Source organism: Canis lupus, chromosome 29, assembly GCF_003254725.2.
Source record: "Canis lupus dingo isolate Sandy chromosome 29, ASM325472v2, whole genome shotgun sequence".
NCBI lineage: Eukaryota > Metazoa > Chordata > Mammalia > Carnivora > Canidae > Canis > Canis lupus.
The window spans coordinates 35,338,360-35,364,105 of record NC_064271.1 but is presented as its reverse complement, the minus strand read 5'-3'; the positions used below and the strand labels follow the sequence as shown (position 1 = coordinate 35,364,105).

Sequence of the window (25,746 nt, the reverse complement as noted above, 5' to 3'; positions counted from 1 at the left end):
AACAAACAAAAGACTATGTGAACAATGGTAAGCCCAGAACCCATAATTCCTGTCTCTAAAAGCAAGGAGCATTCATATATGTTTTCTGTTTATTTATAATGGATCTTTCTACATTTACATATAATAAACTTGATTTTCTTTCTTTTTTTTTTTAAGTAGAAAAAGGATTTATTGCTCACATAATCAGGGAAGAATAATGGGTTAGCTCTTGAAGGAGTGTCTACAAGAGCCAGGACCCCATCTCCAGCCCTCTTTCCCTCTGTCTCTGTCTCTCCATCTTTTATCTCTCCCTCACTTTCTCACTACATTAATTACTTTTTTTTATTGGAGTTCAATTTGCCAACATATAGCATAACACCCAGTGCTCATCCCACCAAGGGCCCCCCTCAGTACCCATCACCCAGTCACCCCAACCCCCTGCCCACTTCCTTTTCCACTACCCCTTGTTCATTTCCCAGAGTTAGGTGTCTATCATGTTTTGTCACTCTCACTGAATTTTCACTCATTTCCCTTTATTCCCTTTCACTAATTTTTATATTCCCCAAATGAATGATCTACACCCTAAAAACTACAGAACACTTCTGAAAGAAATTGAGGAAGACACAAAGAGATGGGAAAATATTCCATGCTCATGGATTGGAAGAATTAATATTGTGAAAATGTCAATGTTACCCAGGGCAATTTACACGTTTAATGCAATCCCTATCAAAATACCATGGACTTTCTTTAGAGAGTTGGAATAAATCATCTTAAGATTTGTGTGGAATCAGAAAAGACCCCGAATAGCCAGGGGAATTTTAAAAAAGAAAACCATAGCTGGGGCATCACAATGCCAGATTTCAGGTTGTACTACAAAGCTGTGGTCATCAAGACAGTGTGGTACTGGCACAAAAACAGACACATAGATCAATGGAACAGAATAGAGAATCCAGAAGTGGACCCTCAACTTGATGGTCAACTAATATTCAACAAAGGAGGAAAGACTATTCACTGGAAGAAAGACAGTCTCTTCAATAAATGGTGCTGGGAAAATTGGACATCCACAGTCAGAAGAATGAAACTAGACCACTCTCTTGCACCATACACAAAGATAAACTCAAAATGGATGAAAGATCTAAATGTGAGACAAGATTCCATCAAAATCCTAGAGGAGAACACAGGCAACACCCTTTTTGAACTTGGCCACAGCAACTTCTTTCAAGATACATCCATGAAGGCAAGAGAAACAAAAGCAAAAATGAACTATTGGGACTTCATCAAGATAAGAAGCTTTTGCACAGCAAAGGATACTGTCAACAAAACTCAAAGACAACCTACAGAATGGGAGAAGATATTTGCAAATGACGTATCAGATAAAGGGCTAGTTTCCAAGATCTATAAAGAACTTATTAAACTCAACAGCAAAGAAACAATCTAATCATGAAATGGGTAAAACACATGAACAGAATCTCACAGAGGAAGACATAGACATGGCCAAGAAGCACATGAGAAAATGCTCCGCATCACTTGCCATCAGGGAAATACAAATCCAAACCACAATGAGATCCCACCTCACACCAATGAGAATGGGGAAAATTAACAAGGCAGGAAACAACAAATGTTGGAGAGGATGTGGAGAAAGGGGAACCCTCTTGTACTGTTGATGGGAATATGAACTGGTGCAGCCACTCTGGAAAACTGTGTGGAGGTTCCTCAAAGAGTTAAACTTGATTTTCTATCTTTATTATTGGTTCAATCTTTTAACTCTTGTCAAGAAACTTAAATCCATTTTAGAGCCAGGCTGGGTATAAATACTGAAAGCCCAAGTCTTTGCCGATTTCTCTGTTTAAATGGTGATTTTTTCCATCTGATTATTCTTTATATTGCTTTTGGGCTAAAACATGTCTTCATTCAGGTATTTTTGGTTCTAGAACCACTGGACTTTTATTACTTAACCCATGGACTTGACTACCCATTCATGCACTAATCTCTTCATTCATTCCATAGATGTTTAAAGACTGCCCACTATAAGCCAGACACTAATGTTTGCCCTAAAACAAGTGATATTTCAATCTGAGAATGCTCAAAGTATTCTTTGGAATTCTCTGAGGATAGTTAGTATTTCATTATATCCCGACTATTCAATTGCTAATGCTATTTCGTGTGTGTGTGTGTGTGTGTGTGTGTGTAATTGTTAGAGGGCTTACAAAAGGCACATTTAACTTCTCACAAATAATATTACTTAAACCACCTTTGAATAATCTTACATCATTTTCTGTATGATGAAAGAACTTTACAAATCATACTCTCTTAGCTTTCAATTGCTTAACAAATTACCATGGATTTAGTAGCTTAAATTAACACCAGTTCATTAGCACACAGTTCTGTCGATCAGAAATCCAAGGGAGTTTGACTGGGATCTATGCTTAGTTATCACATACCTGAAATCAAGATACTCGTCTGGATGAGCTTTTATCTGGAAGTTCTGGGAAAGAAATGTCTGCCAAGCTCATTTAGGTTGCTGGCAAAAATTGGTCCTGTGCAATTGTAGCACTGAGGTCCCTGTTTCCTTACTTGCTGTCAATCTCATTTTCCAAGACCTTCCATATTCCTTCTCAGATGACCACCTCCATTCTGTAGCCAGCAGGTAAACTTAATGCTTCCTATATTCAAACGTCTTTGATTTCTTCTTCTGAGAAAATCTGAGAAAACTCTACTTTTCGAGGGCTCATGTGGTTATTCTTGGCCCACAAAGATCATCTTTTTATTTAAGGCGAATGGATTAGTAACCTTATTTACACTTAAAAAATACCATTTGCTATGTAGCATAAGCTGATGATGGGTGTGATAGCTTATCATTTTCACAGTCCTATCCTGGGGATCAGAAAATGAAAAATACATTTTTATAATTATGCTTCCAAACTGTTTATAATTTTTTTTACTATTTATTGTGTTATTGCTGCCATATATTTTATTTCTATAAGACATAACTCCCCAAATACATTGTTATTAGCTTTTACCTAAATAATAGATTATCATCTAAGAAAAATTATAAATAAAAAAGTCTTATATTTACCTACATACTTAGAATTTCTAGTGCTTTTTATTGATTTATTTTTGTATAGATATGATTTTTCATCTGGTGTTATTTTCCTTCTACTTAAAGAATCTCCCTTAACATTTCTTGATAGGCAGGTGTGCTGGGAACAATTTACTCTATGTTTGTTTGTCTAAAAAGTCTTTGTTTTACCCTAATTTTTGAAAAATGTTTTTGCTGGGTATAGACATCTATATTGACATTTATTTTCTTTCAGCACATTAAATGTGTCATTCCCTTGACTTTGTTGTGTACTGTTTCAGATGAGAGGTAAAAGATAACTTGTCTTCTTCCCTTTCTCTGTCATGTAATTTTTCCTCCTATTGGCTATTTTTAAGCTTCTTTCCTCATCACTGGTTTTTAGCAATGTGATTGTGGTAGACTTTAGTGTTGTTCTGTTTCTGTTTATTTTGCCTGTGTTTTATTGAGCTTCTTGGGTTTGTGCCTTTCTAATTTTCATTAAATTTGGAAAAATTTCAAAGATTAATTCTTCAAATATTTTTTCACCATTTTCTCATGCCTATTTCTGGGACTACAATTATATATATGTATGCTAGGCTCCTTGATGTCCCAGATGTCAGTGAGACTCTCTATTATTTTTTTAGTGGGACTCTATTTTACTTTCCAGTCTTCTCTCTCTCTCTCTCTCTCTCTCTCTGTATATGTCTGTGTTTCTGTATGGATAAGTTCTGGTGTTCTATCTCTTCTTTTGTAGTATCCAATCTGCGATTAAGATCTAGTAAATTTGTTTTTTCATTTAAAATATTGGAATTTCCAAATATAGAATTGTCATTTGGTTTTTCATGAATTTTTATTTTCTGAGAGTTTCCATCCACATAGTTACTTAATTTTTAAATAAAGATTTTATTTATTTATTCATGAGAGACACACACAGAGAGAGGCAGAGACACAGGCAGAGGGAGAAGCAGGCTTCCTGCGAGGAGCCTGATGTGGGATTCAATCCCAGGACTCTGGGATCACATCCTCAGCAGAAGGCAGACACTCAACCACTGAGTCCCCTAGGCGTCCCTATCCACTTATTTATAATGTCTGTATTTTCCTTTAAATCCTTTAGTACATTTCTAATGCTGTAGTGTTTGTTAATTTCTGTATTTACATCATCTTTAGTTGTTTTTCTATATACATTTTCTTTTGATTATGTGTCACATCTCCCTGTTTCTTTGAATGCCTAGTAATTTTCTTTTCTTGGAAATTGTGAATACTTCATTGCTGAGAATGTACTTTTTTCTATCTTTATCAGAGTATTGAATTTTTTTTTTTGCAGCAATTTCCTGTCTGATAAATTTTATCTTGTTGAAGCTATTGGGTAGACCTAGAGTTGTCCTTAATCTAGAACCAAAACAATACCTACTTTTACTGTCTCTTTCTGGGGTCTCCACTGAATGTACGTGGAGTTCAGTGAAGCCACTTATTCTAGATCATTCAATGTCTCTAGACATTCAGTGTCTCTCGACATTATGTGATTGTGGAGTCCTTCATTCACCTCACAGTCCCTAGTGGCCATTCTCCACCATGCCTCATGTAGTCTTGCCTTGAATGTATGCAGGTTAGTATTGGTCCAGAGACGTAAATGGACATTTCTGCATATGTCTGGAGATACCTCTCTGTGCAGCATACTGTTCTCTAGTATCTTATCCTGAAAATTTTCTGTTGCCTCAGCAGCCCTTAATTCTTGTCTCTATTTATCCTACCCAGCAAGAACACAGGGTTTTTTTTGTTTTTTGTTTTTTGTTCAGGCTATTTTTCTGTGCTGTAGTTTGGAACTCATGTCGTGTGCTCTTTCTCCCAAGGATCATTGACCTGAGATAGTTGTTGCTTAATTATTTTAAATGATTGGTTCATATATTTATAATTGTTTAAGGTAGCAGAGTAAAACCAATACCAATTGTTCTGTCATGACTGGAAATGGAATTAGTAGTTTAAAAGTTTTTAAGTTATCTATTTGATATGAACATGCTTTAGATTTTAATCTCATTTGATATAGTAATTACTCAATTTCCTGCATGCATATATTTCAAGAGATTTTATCTGGGATCTGTATTTTAGAATACTTTATCAACCCTGTGTTCAAGAGGCAGTGGCATTCTCAAGTAGGGGTATTTCAAGCCATCTTCATCTTCATTTATTTTGCTATGGTGAACTATATTTCAAAATCTTGCTCCCCACTTGTTTTCCCCTCGTGGGTTAATTTTGGAGTTTAGAGTTGGTTTCTTGACTATATCCTAAAAATGCTTCATTTTACTGCCCACCAACTTTATCCTTTGGGACCTTTCGTTCTCTTATAATTCTCCACAACTCTCCTTTAGTTAGTTTATTGCTAATGGCTAAAGTCTACCCCAGTTGGTGAATGGCTAAAGTGAAGCCAGTTATCTATGAACATGCTTCTACCAATTATAGGTTGTTCAGTGATTATGATAGCATTTTGGATTCCCTAATGTATTAATTAGCCAGGTCCTTTGAGTGCTTTTAGTAATTCTGATGGAGTTTTGTATCTCTTGATAAACTCATTCAATCATGGCCAACCACTTAAATATGTCTTTTGCTTCTAGAATGGTTTTTATTTCTTTGCCATTTAGGTGGATGTTTGACTATAGAGAGACTATTACTAGGCTGCAAACACAGCAAGGCCAAGAGGCTTTCCCTTATTTAACCAGACCTCTGGGATGCCTTAAGTGTGACCAATACTTGTAATCATGAGGCATGACATTCACTGTTCTAGTTTCATTTTTTGTTAGTATAACAATATCCACTCCTATAGTGTAAATTCTGATTAACCAAGGCAATACAACTTTTGCTTTCTCTTGGGAAAAAATCTTCCCTTATTTTTGTAATTTGTGCAAAGTGAAGATCCTTACTTCCTTCTCTGTGATTTCTTTCCATCTGCTGATTCTCTGCTCATTACTAATTTATATATTCTCAGTGGGTGGCTGTCTCTCAGGAGATCAACATTACAAAAACCCCCTAGGCAATGAGTCAGCTGATGAGGGATCAAAAAGAATTATCATTTCCCCAACTACTTATCTTTGGAATTTTTAGCGTGATTATCTTCTCTTCTTCTTGTTCTCTTTTACTGTATCTGACAAGCAGTTGGGTATGAAACATGAAAGCATACTCTTTCTATCCTTTCTCTTAAAATATTTAAGACTAGTCAATAATACCTCAGTGGGGTGACCAGTCTCCCTTCCACTCTAGTGGACTTTGATTGCTCACTTTCCTATATTTTCTGTAATGATGGCCATTGATGTGTGCTTAAATAGCTTTAGGGTTTTCTTTTGCACTCACAAAATAAACATCTAGGAAGATAGGATGGCAAGTGTCTACTATGACACTACTGATGTCTATGTGTTTTCTTGTACAAAAAATGGTCATCTTGTTTCTGTTTAAAATAAAGATAAGTGCAATATACTAACAAAAATTAAAATTATAGGTAATTGCAGGCCACTGAAGCCAATTTCTTCATTCAGTGAATGGCAGGCTCATTTTGGCGATTATCCTAGTATCTAGTATTTATATGCCATAGTAGTATATGCATTTCCACTCTGAAATTTCACACTATGTGATCATCACATGAAAGTAATCTCAGATCAACATTTGTTACACATAGAAACATTTATTCCCAACAAGCATAAGAACCATACTACTTGTCTGTAGTTCTGTTGTCTCAAATGCACTGATTAATATCTACCTTGGAAGACTTTCTCTGAGACTAATGTGATGACATTCTTATAGGAGATAGAGCAAGCCTCAATGTCAGTTCAGAAAGTAGGATCCTCCAACTTCTAGATTTAAGAAATACATTCATTTACTTCCCTAAACCAAATGTATTTTTCTCTTAAGCTTCTCTCTCATTCCTTGTCTTAGCAGGAGATTAAATCATGATCATTATTGGGACTCCATTCACTCTCTCTAGCTCAAATTAAGAATCCCTGGGTCTTAGGTAGATAGAAATAACGTGAGGTTGAGGGCTGGTGTCTAGTTCACCTTTGATGCCCTTTCTGTCCAAGACTTCTTGAAATCTTGAAAATGGGTAGCTTTTTTTTTTTTTTTTTTTTTTTGAAAATGGGTAGCATTTTGTGCCAAGCTTGGGCTCTAAGAACTTTTAAAAATCCTCCATCACCACGTTATTTTGTGATTGGCACTAGTTATCCATAGGTTATTTTGTTAGGGATACAATTACATTTTGGGCATCCTTGTCTTGGAGCTGGTCTTTGTACGTGTACTTAGGTCTAAGTAAATCATCAGGTGTAAGGCATCAGTGCCTTTATTTAGGGATCTGGCAAAACAGGAGCACAAAAATATGAACACAAATCAAAACTTGGTGAACTGATTTTGGATTTTGCAATTAAGAAATGTAATCTCAGTAGACCTGTAAAGTTTGTATTCTATCATATTTTATTTTGGGTAGTATAGGTAGGTGGGTAGGGTGGGCCATTAAACTTTCGATCCCAGGTATGTTCTATATCTCACTGTCCAATATGGTAGCTATTAGCCAAACATGGCTATTTAAATTTAAATTAATTATAATTCAGTAAATTTTTTTAAAAAAATTAGTTCCTCATTTACACTAGTTACAAGGCAGTAGGGGCTACCATATTGGATATCATGGATATTGAACATATCCATTGTTACTGAATGTTTTATTGGATAGTACTGATGGTCAGTTATCTGAGATCATCAATTTACAATTGATGCATACTAAAATATATATATATATATATATATTTAGCATCTACTGATATACTGTAACATATTTTAAAAGTAGCAAAACTGTGTTTAATCAGATTCGAGGTAGTGGAGTGAATCTTTGTTTCTTTGTGTTCACTTTTTGATGATTATTCACATGTCATTTTTGAGTAATTTGTATTAATACTTTCCATTAAAAGCTAAAAATATGGGTATTTTGGTGTTTGCTTATATTTGTAAAATGACTTCTATTTAAAATGTGACAGATACATTTAGGAAGAAAAGTTATTTATATGGAAATAAGGAAATAGATATAGTTAGCTTTTGATTGGTTTTATTTTAGTGGCCAAAATGGATTCTCCAAAGGGTTTGGGTTTTTTTTGTGTTTGTTTGTTTTTGTTTTGTTTTGTTTTGTTTTTAACTGAAAGAATAGGACATTGGCCAAAATTTTGTTTGCTATTTTGTGCATGGATTTCATTATAGACTCAAACCTTCAGAAACCTGTACAATAGAAGCTGTCTTCAAACCAAGGCCACTGAAATTTGAGGATGCCAGTACCATCTCTGTATATTTAAACATCAGAATTCCCATTTCTGGAATATCTTATACCTGCATTCTAAGTAGCACCATAGTAGTTTCAGAGGTCATTTAACATTAATTGTCTCAGCTATACATCTTGAAGTGCTGAGCGGCTTGGCCAAGAGGCATAGATGCTCAGTGGCAGAGCCAGAATATGAACTCGTGTATAGTGACCTCTGTCATCTAGGGCTGTCCTCTATTTGGTACTTGTGCTTGGTACAAATTCTGCACCATACCCGGTTCCATTGTAAGAGGATTCTCAGATAGCTTTTGATATCATAACTGTTAAAAATTATTTGGTTCCTCATATTCAAGTATTTTGGAATAAAGTGAAGAAGAAAAATAGAACCACTTAAAAAAATCCAGTAAGTAATGCATCAAATTTGAAAGTAAACTTTGTATAGATAAGTTCTAAGATAAAAATCTAAAAATTTCCTGGTCTTAAATATATATCTTTTGATACTCAAGATAAATTGTTAAAGAAAACAGGCAAAAGGCAGATACATAATAAGATTCCTTTATTAAAAAATGTGTATTGTATAAAACAGAGACTTGAGTATATATTTCAAAGTATTAATAATTCTGTCTCTGAATGCTGGATTATGGGTGATTAAAATTTCTTTTCATTATCTGCCTTTTCTTCACATTCTTTTATGAATATGAGTTTCTAGTATAATAACAAAAATATTTTAATATAAATTGCATTTTTATCTAGGATTGAATAAATATTACACTTTAGATAATAAAGTTTTCAAATAAATTAGAATATTTTAAGAATAGGGGAAATTTTAAGGAGATTAAATTTTTTTAATTTTAAAGAGATTAGATTTTAGAGATAATTAAATAATTATGAATAATATCTCCTACTGATTTAAAATACATATATGTAGATCATAATTTCTAAAAATACAGTTAATATTCTATAAGAAATATGAATGGAATTTACTTAATAAAAACTTATTCTTGGACCATTATTTAATTTCCTAGTATTGGGCATCCCTGGGGGCTCAGCGGTTTAGCACCACCTTCTGCCCAGGGCATGATCCTGAAGACCCAGGACCGAGTCCCACGTTGGGCTCCCTGCATGGAGCCTGCTTCTCCCTCTGCCTGTCTCTCTCTCTCTCTCTCTCTCTGTGTCTCTCATGAAAAAATAAATAAAATCTTAAAAAGAATAATTTTCTAGTATTAAAAACAACATCCAGAAGCTTTATCTTAAACATCTTCTTAAACATCTCAGTGTAATTATCTTTTGAACCCAAGTCATATCCAATAACTTCTGCCTTCCTCTCTTAGGATGCACTTATTTTCTATGTACAATGCACTTAATTTACCATATGCATTCATAGCCATCAATTATTTGTTTTGCATAATTTAGCTCTTAAACTGAACAGTTAGATAATTTGAACCTACAGTACTGTCTGGTTCATTCTACTTTGGTATCAAGTTTTCAGGGCCTAGGCCCTATGTGACATGTATTTTACGCCAACCAGGATTTTAATGTAACCCAATAGGCCCTGGACAAGCACTTGATGTACTGATTATCTGGCTCTCAGACTCTGAAGCATTGGATAGTTAGACGAGAGGAAAAGGTTTTCCTTGACTGGATCCTCTTTCCACTGGGTCTGAGCTCTGCCACAAAGTCAATTAGCAAATATCTTTTGGGATACTTGGCTCTTAAATAGGATTTAAAGGTACATTAAAAAAAAATTCCTGTTTTAGGGGAATTAGAATTCTAGGTAGAAAGGGAAAGGCCTTTCCTTCTTTCACTTCATCTCAAGACCAGAAAATAAAAAAAAACTCCCTGGAACCATGGAAACCAGTAGATTCAATTTGTAATCATTTTTACAGAGGAGTCAGATGCATGCTTCCTGTCTCTTTTATTGGTTTCTTTTTGCCTTTTTCTTTTCAATAACTGCTGTGATTGAGCCTTCCCTATCTTTGCCGGCACTTCCCAAATCGGCCTCTTTGGATGGTGTATAGATTCTCTGACAAGGGGGTTATTTATTGGCTACATAGATTTTCTGTCTCCTGCTCCTTGGGGTATGTAGTTGTGTTTTATTTTCCCTTTTTTCTTCCTTCGTTTGCTTGCTTATTTTATTCCTTGCTATTTTCTGATAAAGAAAAAAAAATCTATTTCAGCTTACTTTTTCCCCCAAGTGTTTTTGAGGAGCCTCCTTCCCCGCCCCCAGCATTATACTTCTGATATGTTTATTCTCTGTGATAAAGTACTTCCACTGCTTACACAGGAAAATACATGCACCTGAAGTAAACAATGATCTTTACTTTTTTTTTTTAAGATTTTATTTATTTATTCATGACAGAAACAGAGAGAGAGAGGCAGAGACACAGGCAGAGGAAGAAGCAGACTCCATGCAGGGAGCCTGATGTGGGACTCGATCCGGGATCTCTAGAATCACACCATGGGCTGAAGACGGTGCTAACACACTGGGCCACTGGGGCTGTCCTGGTCTTTACTTTTAAATCATGAAAATAATCAACCTGTTTTAGCATTCTACTAGAGTATATCCCATTCACCAAGGTTGGTAAGAAAAAGTTGTGCTTATATTTTTTGGATTTCCATTTTTAAATGTAATGTTTTGTTTTATGTTGCGCAATATTAGTAAGTTAAGGTTATGAAGGCCTCTTGCAACAGTGCCTTAAAAACAATCATTAAGAGACCTGTTATTTAAAGAGAATTAAAATTAATTCAGATGGAAAGGACATTTTTCTTTGGACTCTACCCCATACTTTCCATCTCTGTTAGGTATCTTTTATTATCTTCTCAGGGCACAATAGCTTTGGGTGGCTAGAGTTTCTATAATTGCTCTTCTCTGTTTTTTATTCTTTTTCTTGTAGTTTCCAAACTGATTGCTTTTTTAAAAAAAATCTTATTTATTTATTTGAGAGAGAGAGAGAGAACGAGTGTGGGGAGGGGCAGAGGAAAAAGAAGAGGGAGAAACAGACTCCCCACCGAGAAGGGAGCCCAACATGGGACTCAATCCTAGGACCCCGAGATCATGACTTGAGCCTAAGGCAGATGCTTAACTGACTGAGCCACCCAGGCACCCCCAAACTGACTGCTTTTTTACAATAGTTTCTGAACATGGAAATCCTGATTCACTTGATTATATAGTCAAAATGCCTTGTTCATGGATAACTGACTTATCAGCAGTAGATGGTGGCTTAGTCCAGTTTTCTCACCTCTTTGACAATTAAGAATGACTGTGTTCAAAGCTGTGTCTATGGTGCTTAACCTAGTGCATTGTATACATAGGATTCTCTGTAAAATAAATAAATAACTATAAAGTTATCAAGTATATTAGAGACTTTAATGCAGTGGCTATAGGATCAACAGCTAATTTGGTTTTACTTGGTTTAAAAAGAAACACAAACCAAAAGATAGAAGATTTGAGAGTTCATCCTAGGTTTGCTGCTTAGTCTGATAATAATAATGTTAGTGATACAAATAGAAATCAGGATGATAATAATATAGTATTTCACAATTACTTCACACTTATAAAATGATTAATTCTGGACCAGGTGCCTTACATCAATTGTCCTATTTAATTCTCACAATATTCTAAGAGTTCAATACTATGGATGTCCCATTATAGTTGAGGAAGGGGAAGCTTAGAGAAATTAAGGAACTTGCTTAATGCCATATAGCTGGAGAGTAGTGGAACTCTGAACCTGCTTATTTACCTGGAGAAACTTACATCATGTAACTGAAAGCCCAAGGCTTAGGGCTTAATTTCAATCTATCTGCAGTTTCTAAGGATTTCCCTAACTTTGTGATTAGTTTTGTCCTCAGGCTGGTTTCCATCATGGTAGGAAGCAGCTTCATGGACTTTAAGTCCCCTTGGTCACTTGCAACTAGAAGAGAAAATCTCTTCTGGTAATTCTTTTAGAAAAGTAAAGAATTTTCCTTCTCAGAAATCCTCAGCAAATCTCTCTCTGTCCCCAGTTAAGTCATGTGTCCAGACCTGAATCAGTTACTATGACCATGGGAATAAACTTAATTGGGGCCAAGCTAGCAGTATAGTCAGCTGATCTTGAGCTACACAAATCCCAGCTAAATGCTGGGAAGTCAATCAGTAGTTATATATATTATATATAAATCTTGCTTTAATAGTCTTAGCTAATGAATATTTTCCTCTCAGTAGAATGATGCAACTTTATAAAATATTTTTATCTATTTATATATCTTTCAACACCACTATGTTTTCTTTTCCCCAAAATTTATTTAGAAAAAATTGACATGTAACATTGTGTAAGTATAAGGTTTATAGCCTGTTTATTTGATATACTTGTTTACCATGAAATGATTATCACAGTAGCATCCCCTCACATAATTCCTAATTCTTTTTTGTAGTGAGAACATTTAAGATCTACTACTCTCTTAGCAACTTTCAAGTACATAATAACTATAATCACTATGCTGAGCATTAGATAAAAATTTCATTTATTTGGGGTACCTGGCTAGCTCAGTTGGTAAAGCATGCAACTCTTGATAATGGGTTTATAAGTTTGAGTCCCTATTGCATGTAGAGATTACTTAAAAATAAAATTTTAATTTTTAAAAATTTATTTAAAGGAGGATATTGTTGAATAGTGCCCCTCTAAAATTCATGTCTATGCAGAACCACAGAATGTGACTTTATTTGGAAATATAGTCCTGGCAGATGTGATTTTTTTAAGAGAAGGTCATACTGGATTATGATGGGCTCCAAAGCCAATAACTGGTGCCATATGCTGTGGTCTGAGTGTTTGTATTCCTGGGCCATGTCTGAATATGCTATGATATGAATGTATTTGTCCCTGAAAAATTGATATATTGAAATCCTAAAACCCAATGTGATGGGATTAGGAGGTGAGGCCTTTGGGAAGTGCTCAGGTTCTGAGAGAACCCTCATTAATGGCATTAATGCTCTTATAAAAGAAGCTCTAGAAAGCCAGTTGACCATTTCTACCATGGGAGGATACAATGAGAAGTTTGATACCTGGAAGGAGTACTCTCCTGACCATGCTGGCACCCATATCTTGGACTTCCAGCTTCCAGAACGGTGAGAAATAACTGTCTGTTGTTGATTACAGCCTGACTAGATCACGACACCATGTGAACAGACAGGTGCACAGAGACACAGGCGGAAGAATGCCACGTGAAGATCAAAGCAGAGATTGGAGTTATGCTGCCACAAGCCAAGGAACAAGTGCCACCAAAAGCTGGAAGAAGCAAAGAATATTCCCTTAGAGCTTTCAGAGGGAGCCAACACCTTGTTGCTTTCAGTCTTTTAACCTTAAATCTGTGAAAGAATAAACTTCTGTTGTTTTAAGTCATCAAGTTTGTGGTGCTTTGTTATAACAGCTCTGGGAAACTAATGCAGACATCATGGACAGATGTATCAGATGGATAATGTAATGAAAGATGATATATGCACAGTCTAAAACTGATAAGGTCCTAATATCCAGAATGTCCAAAGCCCTCAAATCAATAAGAAAAAAAAATAATAGAAAAGAAGATGGATACAAAACATGAACGGGCAATTTGCAGAAAAGGAAACTTAAAAAAATTAATACCTAAAGAGATGCCCCAAATCATTAATGGTCAGAAATGCAAATTGAAATATCACTTTTCACCTATTAGCCTGGCAGTAATTCGAAAAGACAGATGTGCCAACTCTTGGTCAATATATGAGGATACAAGAACCCTTATTCCTGCTGGAGGGAGCATGAACTGGGACAGCCATTCAGAGACCAAGACGGCAATAATAACCCAAATTAAGTATGTGCATGAATTTTGACCATCAACTCTGCTCATGAATATATAACTGAGAGAAATTATTTCATAAGTTCATAAGGAGACATATGTAAATGGAAATGTTCCTGAAACATTGCTGTTATTATTATTAATATTTGGAAGCAAACTGACTGTCTAAATTAAAATGTGGTGGTTATACATCATGGGATTTCCTGCAGCAATTAGAAGTAATGACTTAGAAATACACATAGCAATGAATGGGTATAAAATTATGCTTGTGAAAAGGAAAAATCAGAACCAAAAATATCATGCACTATCACTTATTTGATTAAAAATATTTCCTCATTAATCAAAGCACATTTTATAAGAACACAAAGAAAAGAAAGATATACATTATGCACAACAATGGTTATCTACTAGAATGGAGGATAAAAAGTAATAAAATAAATAAAAAGACCGGGCCTTACGTGGATCAATGATATTGTATAATAAAATGAGAAGCAACATTAGCTCAACCCTCTTCACTTGAGGTCTAAAAACACAAAGTTTAATCAGTTCAATCAGTTAAGAAATGGTCACACCAAATTACTAAGCATTTTTCTGAAACATTTTATTTTTTCAAAAGACATAATTTAAAACTGAGCTCAGTATATACTAAAATGCAACATACAGGATTTCCTTATTCCAGTGCTCAAATAACTTTCCTGTTTCCCTTCCCCCCTTATTTTCTGTCTTCTTTACTTACTTTTCATACTCTGACACTTTTCCCCCTTAAATGTTAGCATTCTTCACAATTTTGTTCTTAGTTCTTATTTCTTACTGTACAAAGATTTCCTGAGTGTTGGATTCATGTCTATGGCTTCCACAACTCAATCTGTCTTTAATTCCCACCTTTCCCACAAATATTGATCCCCACCTGAATTTCCTATAGGTTCTCCAAGCTCAGTAAGTCTAATATTAAACCCATACCCTTTTCTTCTTTGCCCTATAAACTTGATCTTTTAAATGATATTATTCCCCCAGTATCTCAAGCTAATTTGGGAAACATCTTAGACTCCTCTCTCTTCCCCATTCCATATGTCAAATCCTATTTATTGTACTTCAGAAGTATCTCTAAACCCAGTTCCTCTTCATATCTCCACAGCAACAGAAAGACACCAAAGGGGTTTAAGTACCAACGTAATATAGGTAGAACTGTTTTAAAAATGATTACTCTGAATGCAGTGAGAGGAATTTATTGAAGAGTCGGAGATATGGAGACAAGTTTAAAGTTATTGATGAAGTCCAAGAAAGAGGTCATGAATGCTTGGATTAAGGTGATGGCAGTGGAGAAGTAGGGAATAGAAAAAGGGGGCGGGGGGAGGAAAGCATGTATCTGCCTCTAGAAGGGGCTTCTTTAAAAATGATCAACAAAATTTTAAAAAGATAATTTTTCATGAGACTAATTTTATAAAATGTTTATTTTTTTTAAGATATCCTTGCAGGTTTACTATCTCAGTTACATGTCTTCCTATAATTTTTTTCTCCTTTTAAAACATCTTTTTTTTTTTTTTTTTTTTTTTTTTGGTATTTTATGGCACCATCCTGAGATGCCTTCTATAGTGTTTTTATATTTTTATATATTAATTTTATATGAATTTTACATTTATGATTTTATAGTTTTTTCATTTAGTTATTTCTTCACTGTATTTAAAGGTTATTATGTGATTTAAGAGAGAGACAAATATTTCCTGCTTATTGCTGGTTGCTGTTTTGAATTTAACTTACCCCATCAACCTACAATTAATTTAAAAATGTTATCAGTTAAATGCTGTAATGGCCTGGGTAGCTTCCTTTTTCTAAAACAGTAATTTTCTGTGTCATCATAGGGATGAAATATGGTCTTTGTAATATCCCAGATGTGAAACGACATTTCCTTCCTAGAAACTTTCTGATTCTTACGAATTAACTCTTTATCACTGCAGTAATTTTCCTACAATATTCTAAGAAATTAATGAAAAATTTATTGAATTATTCTAAATTCTATAATTTTAGCATTCAGAATTTACAATTATTAGAAAACAGATTTTTTTCTATGTGGTCAATCTAGCTTGGATGTTTTTAAAATAGAATTTTTCTATCAAAATTTTCACAAATGTTAATAATTCAAATTTTTGTGACTCATAAGTACTATACTCCAATAGGAAATGTGTTTTCCTTCTTTGATGATTTAAAGTTCTATATTCCTCTGCAATGCTTTGTAATCTGGTTTTAATAGATGGCATTACCTGGTTGAGTACAAGGAAGGTATTACCTAGATACCAAGTGGCACTATTTTTAACTGCTTCTCCTGTGAGTCCAAAAAACATTTAAAAGTTTCTCTTAAACTTTATCTGACATGTGGATCAAAATAATTTTAGCTTGTAGTTAATATAGAATAGCAACAGATAGTTTGCAGCCTTAATTGTGTTAGTAAATTTCATTTATCCCAATAAATTTCCCAAGTTTCCCAAGTCCATCTTTTATTACTCAATTATGTGCATGTATGAGTGTGTAGATGGATGGATGGATGGATGGATGGATGGATGGATGGATGGATGGAAAGACAGATAAATAGAGTTGACTCTCAAAAAACACAGATTTGAAATGCATGGGCCCACTTAAACATGGATTTTTAAAAGTATAGTACAGTAGTCTGTGTGTATTTTCTCTTTCTTAAGATTTTCTTAATAACATTTTCTTTTCCCTAGCTTAATCTGTTGTAAGATTGCAGTATATATTACATCTAACATAACATTTTTGAGAGTCCAAAAAACACAGGTTTGAAATGCATGGGCCCACTTAAACATGGGTTTGTAAAAATATAGTACAGTAGTCTACGTGTATTTTCTCTTTCTTAAGATTTTCTTAATAACATTTTCTTTTCCCTAGCTTAATCTGTTGTAAGATTGCAGTATATATTACATCTAACATACAAAATACGTGTTCATTGATTAAGTTATCCATAAGGCTTCTGGTCAACATAGTAGTTAAGTTTTGGGAGAGTCAAAAGTTGGGTGTGGATTTTTGACTCTGTGGAAGGTTGGCACTCCTAACCTCCATGCTTTTCAAGGATCAACTGTAGATAAATAGAGAATAAAATGAAATGTATAGCAAAAATCTGGTTGCCTTAATGAAATCTTTTATCCAAGAACGTTATTTATTTAACATCTATGTGTTAGGCATTACTCTACATGCCACTTATGATGGTGAATGTTACAGAGAGATATTCCACCTCTTAGACTTTGTGTATTAATGAAGAGAAGACACAGTTGAAAAATAATTGAAATATAATTTCAGATAATGACTAATGTCCAAAGGAAGTAAAAAGAAGATACGATAGTGATTGGCTATATAAGCAGAGAATGGTGGATACCACACTCAAAAAGAAAGTTTCTGTAAAGAGAGGCTTTAAACTAAAACTTGATTAATTAAAGAATCACCAGCCCTGCAAAACCCTAAGGAGAAACAACGTGGGCAGCGTATACAACAAAATTCCAAGGCCAGCTTGGCTAGATCCTATTTGAGAGGAGAAGTAAAGCGAGTAGTGTTGGGTAGACACAGAGCTAATTCAGAATATTTTGTCTTCTCGATAGGAATACAATTACAATAAATCACAAACCAGTTAATCAATGAGTGGTTATTTATTTCAAACTCACTATGCCTTGAACTGATCCATTGGGAGACACGTTTAGAATTGCCCTTTCACATTTTACAAAATGGAGTGTTAAGTAGTAAAATTCTTTAAAAAGACAATTATTTTCCAGTATTTCAAACCTACAGCAACGGGCAGAGAACCATGTCCACTAGATTTAAGAGATTTGACCTGCTCACATTTTGACATTATTTCTTCAGATGCCTTTTAAGAAATAAAATGTTACAGGAATACTTTAATCCCCTTTCTACAACCTTACTTGTGCAACTCTCTCCCCTTCAAAGAGGGAATTACCACTGTGAAATTGGTAAGTACATTTTCTCTTCTCTTCATATTTTTATAAAGCTTTCTTTATGGTGAAATATAGACATAAAAAAGGGAAAAATTAAAAAAAATATGGATCAATGTTTTATCACAAAACGTTACTTAACTATTGCCTAAGTAAAGAAAGAACAATGCCAAGACAGAAGCACCTATTTTTTTTTTCAGAAGCACCTATTATTCCCATGTGATCACTATTCCCTCATTTCCCCCCAAAATGGATGCTATCCTAACTTTAATAACAATTGCTTCCAAGCAGTTCTTTTAATCTTCTCATGCATGCATTAGCTTTGCCTTAAAAAACTTATGTAAGTGAATTAAAACAGTAAGTAGAGTTTGTGTCTGGCATCTTTAGCTCAATCTATTTGGGAGATTCATCCATGTTTTATGTGTTGTTGTAGTTTGTTTGCGTTGCTGTAAATAGTTTTTTTGTGTGTGTGTATAGCGTAACGTATCCATCCTAACATTGATGGACATTTAAATTGTTTTCAGCTTTTTGACTATCAAAGACAATGCTATAAATATTCTCATGCATATTTCTTGGTGCTTATGTGTTGTCATTTTTGTTGGGTGTATACTTAGGAGCAGAATCGTAGAGTTATAGGATATGTGTATATTGACCCTTAGTAGAAGAAAATTCTGGACTGTTTTTAAAGTGTTTGTACAAATCTACACTCCCATCAATGGTGGAAGTTTTTCCAATGTTTCACATCTTCATCCACACTTTGTATTTCAATTTTTCAATTTTAGCCATTCTAGTGGGTATGTAGCATTATCTCTCTATGGTTTAATTTGTTGTTCCCTGTGACTAATAATGTTAAAGTATTATCATATGCTTACTGACCATTTGAATATCTTCTTTTATGAAGAGTCTGACTGAGTCTTGGCCAATTTTTAAATTGTTTTTTTTTTTTTATTAATGTGTAGGATTCTTCATATATTCTAGATACAAACCTTTATAGGTTACACATGTATTGAAATAATTTTCTTAGTGGTTTGTCTTTTTACTTTTTTAGTAGTGTTCCCTAATGTAGTTCTAATTATTCATCCTTTCCTTTCTGGTTAAGGCTTTTATATCCTGTTTAGGAATAGTTTTCTCACCCAAAATTATGAAGATATTCTCCTATATTATCTTCTATAAATTTTGTTCTTTCTTTCATATATAAACCTACAACCCAACAGGAATTGATTTTTTAAAAAATTTCATAATCAGTGTGAGATAGATGTAAAGTTTCATTTACTTTGAGTACTGATAGTCCATTGTCTTAGCATCATACAGTGAAACACTCTTTCTTCCACTGCTTTGTAGTATCACTTTTATTATAAATCAAATGTCTGCTATAGGTGTGTCAATTTATATGCTGTTTATTCTATTCCATTGATCTGTTCTTATGCTCATATCACATTATCTTATTATAATTTTATAAAAATGTTTGATATTTGGTAAGACAAATCTCTTCTTGTTCTTCTTTTCTAAGATCGTCGTGATAGTTCTCATTTTATACATACCCACCCACACACACACACACACACACACACACACACAGATTCTGATTGGAATTCCATAAAAGACACATTTGGGGATATTTGACATCTTTATGAGTTTTAAAATTCACATAGTATCTTCTTTGATTTATATAAACTTTCTTTAAAACTAAAGAATCCCTAAATATCCCATTATCATTTTATAGTTTTCTACATAGAAGTCTTCTGCAAATTTTGTTAGACCTATTTCTAGATAATTTTTTAAAGATTTTATTTATTTATTCATGAGACACACACACACACACAGAGGCAGAGACCCAGACAGAGGGAGAAGCAGACTCCTCACAGGGAGCCCGATGTGGGACTCGATCCCGGAACTGGGATCATGCCCTGAGCCAAAGGCAGACGCTCAACTGCTGAGCTACCAGGCGTCCCTATTTATAGATACTTGATAATTTTAATGTTGTTGGAAATGGTTCTTTATAAAAATTCATTTTCTAACTATTTGTTGCTGGTATAAGGAAATATAATTGATACTATTGACCTTGTATCTAGAAATCTTGGCACTGTTGCTTATTAATTTTAATAATTTTATATGCTCTTTTAGATTTTTTTTGTATATAATTGTATGATGGGCAAATAATATCAATGTATTTTCATTTCTAATCTTTTATTGGAGATGGACAGACCAGGTGTTTTTGTATATTCTTGACCTCAGAGAGAAAATTTGTAAGATTTCATCATTAAGTGTATTTCTATGGATACGGTTTTACTAGAGAAATATTTTCATAGTTTTTTTCTTCACATATCTTTATTTCATTTTCATTATGAAGTATATTTGTACTGGATCTAGAGTTCTAGGTTGGAAGGCATTTTTAGTCATTTTCACTTGTAAGTATCATTCAACTGCCTTCTGGATTCTATTATTATTGAAAGTTTCATTATTATTCCTATGAGGATAATATATTCTTTTTCCCTTCTTCCTCAACTGTAGCTACTTTTAAGATTTTTTTGTTTAAAGATTTTATTTATTAATTCATGAGAGACACAGAGAGAGAGAGGCAGAGACACAGGCAAAGGGAGAAGCAGGCTCCATGCAGGGAGCCCGATGTGGGACTTGATCCAGGGTCTCCAGGATCACACCCTGGTTTGAAGGCAGGCGCTAAACCGCTGAGCCACCCAGGGATTCCTACTTTTAAGATTTTTTATTTCTATTTTCAACATTTACACTTTTATGTAATTAAGTGCAGGCTTCTTTTCATTCATTTTGCTTGGGAGTTATAGAACTTTTTTGATCTCTAGATTAATGTTTTTCTTCAGTTTTGAAATGTTTTATTTCAAATACTACTGCTTTTCTCCCCCCCCCCCCCCCTCCTTTCTTTCTGGGACTTCTGTTACATGTAGTTTAGACTATATTACTGTTTTTTCTCTCTGTCTTCTACTTTCTTTTCTCTGTCTTCCTTTGTTTTGTCTCTCTCTGCCCAATAACACTAAGGGTTGTTCTTCTCTTTCTACTGCTTGTTTCTGCTGGTTTTCATCCATATAGTTTTGTTCCCTTGGTATTTGTTTGATTGGTTATGTTTGTTTCATCCATATGTTTTGTTCCCTTGGTTATGTTTGATTATATAATAAATACTGTGTTTGCAAGATTACCTGTAAATGCTATCTTCATCCAGAGAGGATTTATGTTTGTATCTACTGGGTGCTCCAGAGACACTAGCAATCCTAGTTCTACTTATAAAATCTCCAGGATTGAGATGATTCAGAGAGCTACAATTCCTAAAAGAACCTATCTATTCATAGTTTACTCTTGCTGTAAGGGTAGCCTTAGAGGACCAAGTCCAAAGCCACAGAGATCCACTGGGCCTCTCCCTGCTCCCCACCAGTTTCCTGGCCTACAATCTTCATTTCACTAGCACCGCAGATCTATTAAAAATAGTCCACTGCCTCTCTGCCACCCTGTAGCAACTTCATTAGCATCAATAATGCCCTTGAGAGTACAAAACCTAAAATACATGGCGTCTTTGACTTTCCTTGTCTCTTGATTCTTGGTCCAGTAATTCTTTGGTATTTTCTTCCTTATAACAATGTATATGTTAAAATTTTTTTTTTCTCTTCAATATTTCCGGTTTTTCCTAGGGGGGCGATTGATTGGAATTGGTTAAGGTTCTGTCTATGCACTGTTTATACTGTGTCCGTAAGTGCCCAGAAACTTGAATTTCTATGGCTATAATCTAATCTAGAAATTTGAGCTGTATCATTAAAAAACTGGTTCTCTGCTATTTGTAGAGTTTGCAATCTGGTTTAATATTGAACTTATATATTTAAATCATATGAAATGTGACAAGGTATAAAATGTCATAGAAAAATAAAGGAACAAAAAGGAACTTGAAAAAAAGTATGACCGCTGCTTTCATAATTGTTATGTGAATTTCATAATAATCTTGGAATATAGGAGAGCATTCATACATATACACTGAGGCCCAGAGATTATTAATGCCTTGATAAATGTCACAGATTTAGGGTCTCATTATAAAGTGGCAGGGATTAGAACTCAAGTCTACTTCCGTCCTTAACGTTTCTCAGCCTCCTTTGACTTTGAAGATAATTACCGAGTATGCTAAATATCTTTCATAAAAAATGCTCTTTCTTCCCTTGAAACTCTGATCATGTCACTGAAATATAGGAACTGGAAAAATTGTTCTAGTGTTAGTAATAAATATTGAACATGAGGCATAATCAGGTAGTAGATTAGGCCAATTTGGGGACAGGAGTTGAGAAAAGGACGACATCACTTTAAATCCTGGGGCTTTGTCACTCATGAGCTATATGGCCTTGGAAATGTCACTTAAGTTCTCCAAACTTGTATTTCCTCATGTCTAGAGTAATACCACCTTCCTTAACAGGTGGATATATGAATTAGAGGAATTATGTTAGGTGATGCATGAAAATTACTCATGTAATAATGAATTCGACTGGCCTTAATCCCTCGTTTCAGAGAGGTAGCCTCTAAATCCTTGGGATTTTTCTAGTGATTGGAGTATTTCTTATTCATGGTAGACCCTGATATTTTATGCTAACAAGATCACCAGGGTTCTAGATATTTTAACCCAATATTATTACACAGTATGGGGCTGGTCATACCAGATAGACTAACCCAGTGATTAAAATGTTGATGCTGGGGCAGCCCAGGTGGCTCAGCGGTTTAGTGCCACCTTCAGCCCAGGGTATGATCCTGGAGACCCGGGATCAAGTCCCACGTCAGGCTCCCTGCATGGAACCTGCTTCTCCCTCTGCCTGTGTCTCTGCCTCTCTCTCTCTCTCTGTGTCCCTGATGAATATATAAATAAAATCTTAAAAAAAAATGTTGATGCTTTGAGCCATGTGATGTTAGCCTGACCCCCAGGGAGGCCAGGAAGCTGGAGACTGAATTCAATCTCAGAGCCAGTGATTTAACCCATCATGCTAACATAATGAAACCCTAACAAAGACTGGATTCTGGACATGGGTGAGTTCTCTGTGCTTCCTATCGCACTGTATAGTGCCTTTGTGTATTATGATACAATAGTGTGCCTGGAGGATTATGTTTCCTGACTCAAAGGAGAGAAGACAATGGAGACTTTGCATTTAGGACCCTTCCTGATTTCTCCCTATGTGTCTCTCTCTTAGGCTCCTTTTAATTTACCTTTTATCCTTTCACTATAATAGAACTATAATTGTAAGCAGAATGCTTTCCATAGTTCTGTGAATTGTTCTAGCAGATTGTTGAACCTGAGGGGTTAGAAGAAACCCTGAATTTGTAGCCATCTGGTCAGACCTCTGAGAACCTCTGTAGCCATCTGGGGACTTCTGAACTTGTGCTGATGCAAAGGTAGCATTGTATAAGACTGTCCTCTCAACCTATAAAGTTGGGTCTAACTCCAGTAGTTGGTGTCAGAAGCTGTCCTAATTACCTAGCATAGAGTTCAGCAAATAGTAGGTGTCAATAGTTATCATTAGTAATCAGAAATGTGATTCTTATGTTCTTAATATAAAAAGGATGCTCCATCACTACCACATATATGGCATTTAAGTTTATCAATACCTAAAATTAATGAACAAATAATGAATTTGTTAAAAAGAAGTTCCTCACAGTCAAAATGTATAATCTCTCAGTATTTTTACATTTGTACTCTTAGGTGGTTTGGCTGACTACAGTTTGAAAACTAACGTTTCATTATGTGGTAGCATATTGATAACAAGAACAATTCTCCCTGGATTACCTTTTTATAATCTATATTTTAAGAGTCTCTATTTAAAGTCACTCTAAGTCCTCACCATTTGCTGAGAGCCTTCTCTGTGTTGAGCATAGAGTTTAGACAGAGATTCAAAGTCAAGTAAGACAAAAATCTCTTCACTTCAAGGCTCATTATCTAGTGAGAGAGGCAGGTATATTAATTAACAACTCTAATAAGATAGACTGTAATAAGTGTCTTAGCACAGTGACAAACACAATGCTATGGGAGTATAGGCGAGGAAGATATTGATGTCAGATATTAAGCTCTATTAAACATAGATTCGATTCTTGATGCAAAACGAATGTTTCTGAAATTCTTCTGTAAATCGCTGTTGAGAGTTTCTTCTTTTTACAGTTGTGCACATGTTCAGTTATATCATGGATTCTCAATCTGTTGTTCTCAGGGAGTCTGTGATCCTAAAAAATGCGTTTTCCTCTGTTTCTTTGAAAAATCATAGTAGAAATATGCTTATTTATTGCAAATTATATTTTACAAGTATTATTATACTCCAAATATGTGTTAGGGGAAAGGAAATAAGAATCATGCAATGGATACTAGTTGTCATTCCATGATTTGAGTCTGAAAGACTTCCTTGTTGATGAAAATTAAACATATTTGATGTTGCCATTATAATTAGGGAATCTGTCTTTGTTTACAACAGACTGGTTTAACATAGAATGATATGTCATACTTGAGGGGAAAAGGTGACCAAAAGCTGCAGTGCTTCTGGTGTGGCCACATTCTTGGAAATGTTCTTACAAATGGCAACAGGAAGCAACAACGGTATAAAAATACCTTAAGTTGGCCATCCTGAAAATACACTCGACAGCACTGATCAATTTTGTGAAAATGCTAGCAATCCAGTTCATCCAACCATAAGGGTAAGAATGCGGTACATCAGGCCTATAATTTGACTTTATCCTACATCTCCAGCCTCATCTTTCAAAAGTATTCCTTGCTTTCTCTACTCTGTAGTCTTGTTTTTCTTTTCTTTTTCTTCCGGAAAGAAAGAAGTGATTTTAAGAGTGCTTATCTCTGCTTATGCTATAGCCTCTGTCTAGATCGCCCTTTGCATTTTAGTCTGCCTGATGTCCATGTTTTAAGACATAGTTGATGCTGAACTCTTTTATGAAATCTTTCTTGTCACATTTTAGAATGAACCCTGTAGTAGACAGCTTATAAAATGGCTCCCGATGGTACCCACCAATTCACGCTCTTCTGTAATCCCCAACCCTCAAGGCTGTACTAGTGACTCACTTCCAGTGAATAGAATATAGCAAAAGTATTGGGATATCATTTCTGAGATTAAGCAATATGAGACTTTGACTTCCCTCCACTACTTAGTTTTGATTCTACTCCTAGCAGTTTCTCCATTCCACCTGCCCTCGGAGAAAGCCCTGGTTCACATATGCTAGACTATTTCGGCTTCTACAGACTTTACTTGCACTAAACCATTATTAGAGTAGGAAAACTTTTTCAGTTTCTCTTGTTGGTCTCAAATTATCCTTTGTTGATTTCCACTTAGGTTTTCTTGTAACTATCATCCAAAGGTTTTTGACTTTGCTATCTAGTTGCTTTGGAGTCACAGCAGATCCAAAACCTATGATGCTTTCACTGCTACCAGGAATCCAGAATTCTTTACTGGTTTTATCTTTTGACATAAGTATCTATTTATTCTAGACAACCAAACTCTTCCTTATTCAGAGTCCATGTACTGCTGAAGGGGTTGCCTCCATCTCCATGCCCAGGGCCAGATATATATGTCAAGCCTGGCTAATTAAAAAAAAAAAAATCAAATAGTAATTGGTTCAAGAACTTTTGTTTGAACTATCAAAAAGCACATACGTTCTATTTTGACAAAATTTTAATTGGT

General features: G+C 34.8%; 2 long non-coding RNA genes across 2 annotated transcripts in view; both read left to right on the top strand.

The window, feature by feature from the left end:
* LOC112650751 (uncharacterized) overlaps positions 1 to 13,696 on the top strand; it is a 31,724-nt gene extending 18,028 nt beyond the window's left edge. The window contains exon 2 of the long non-coding RNA XR_003130413.2: positions 13,454 to 13,696. This is a non-coding gene — a long non-coding RNA (uncharacterized LOC112650751). The remainder of the gene's footprint in view (positions 1 to 13,453) is intronic.
* LOC112650750 (uncharacterized) overlaps positions 1 to 25,746 on the top strand; it is a 103,555-nt gene that overhangs the window by 36,213 nt on the left and 41,596 nt on the right. The gene's annotated exons all lie outside the window — the stretch shown is intronic.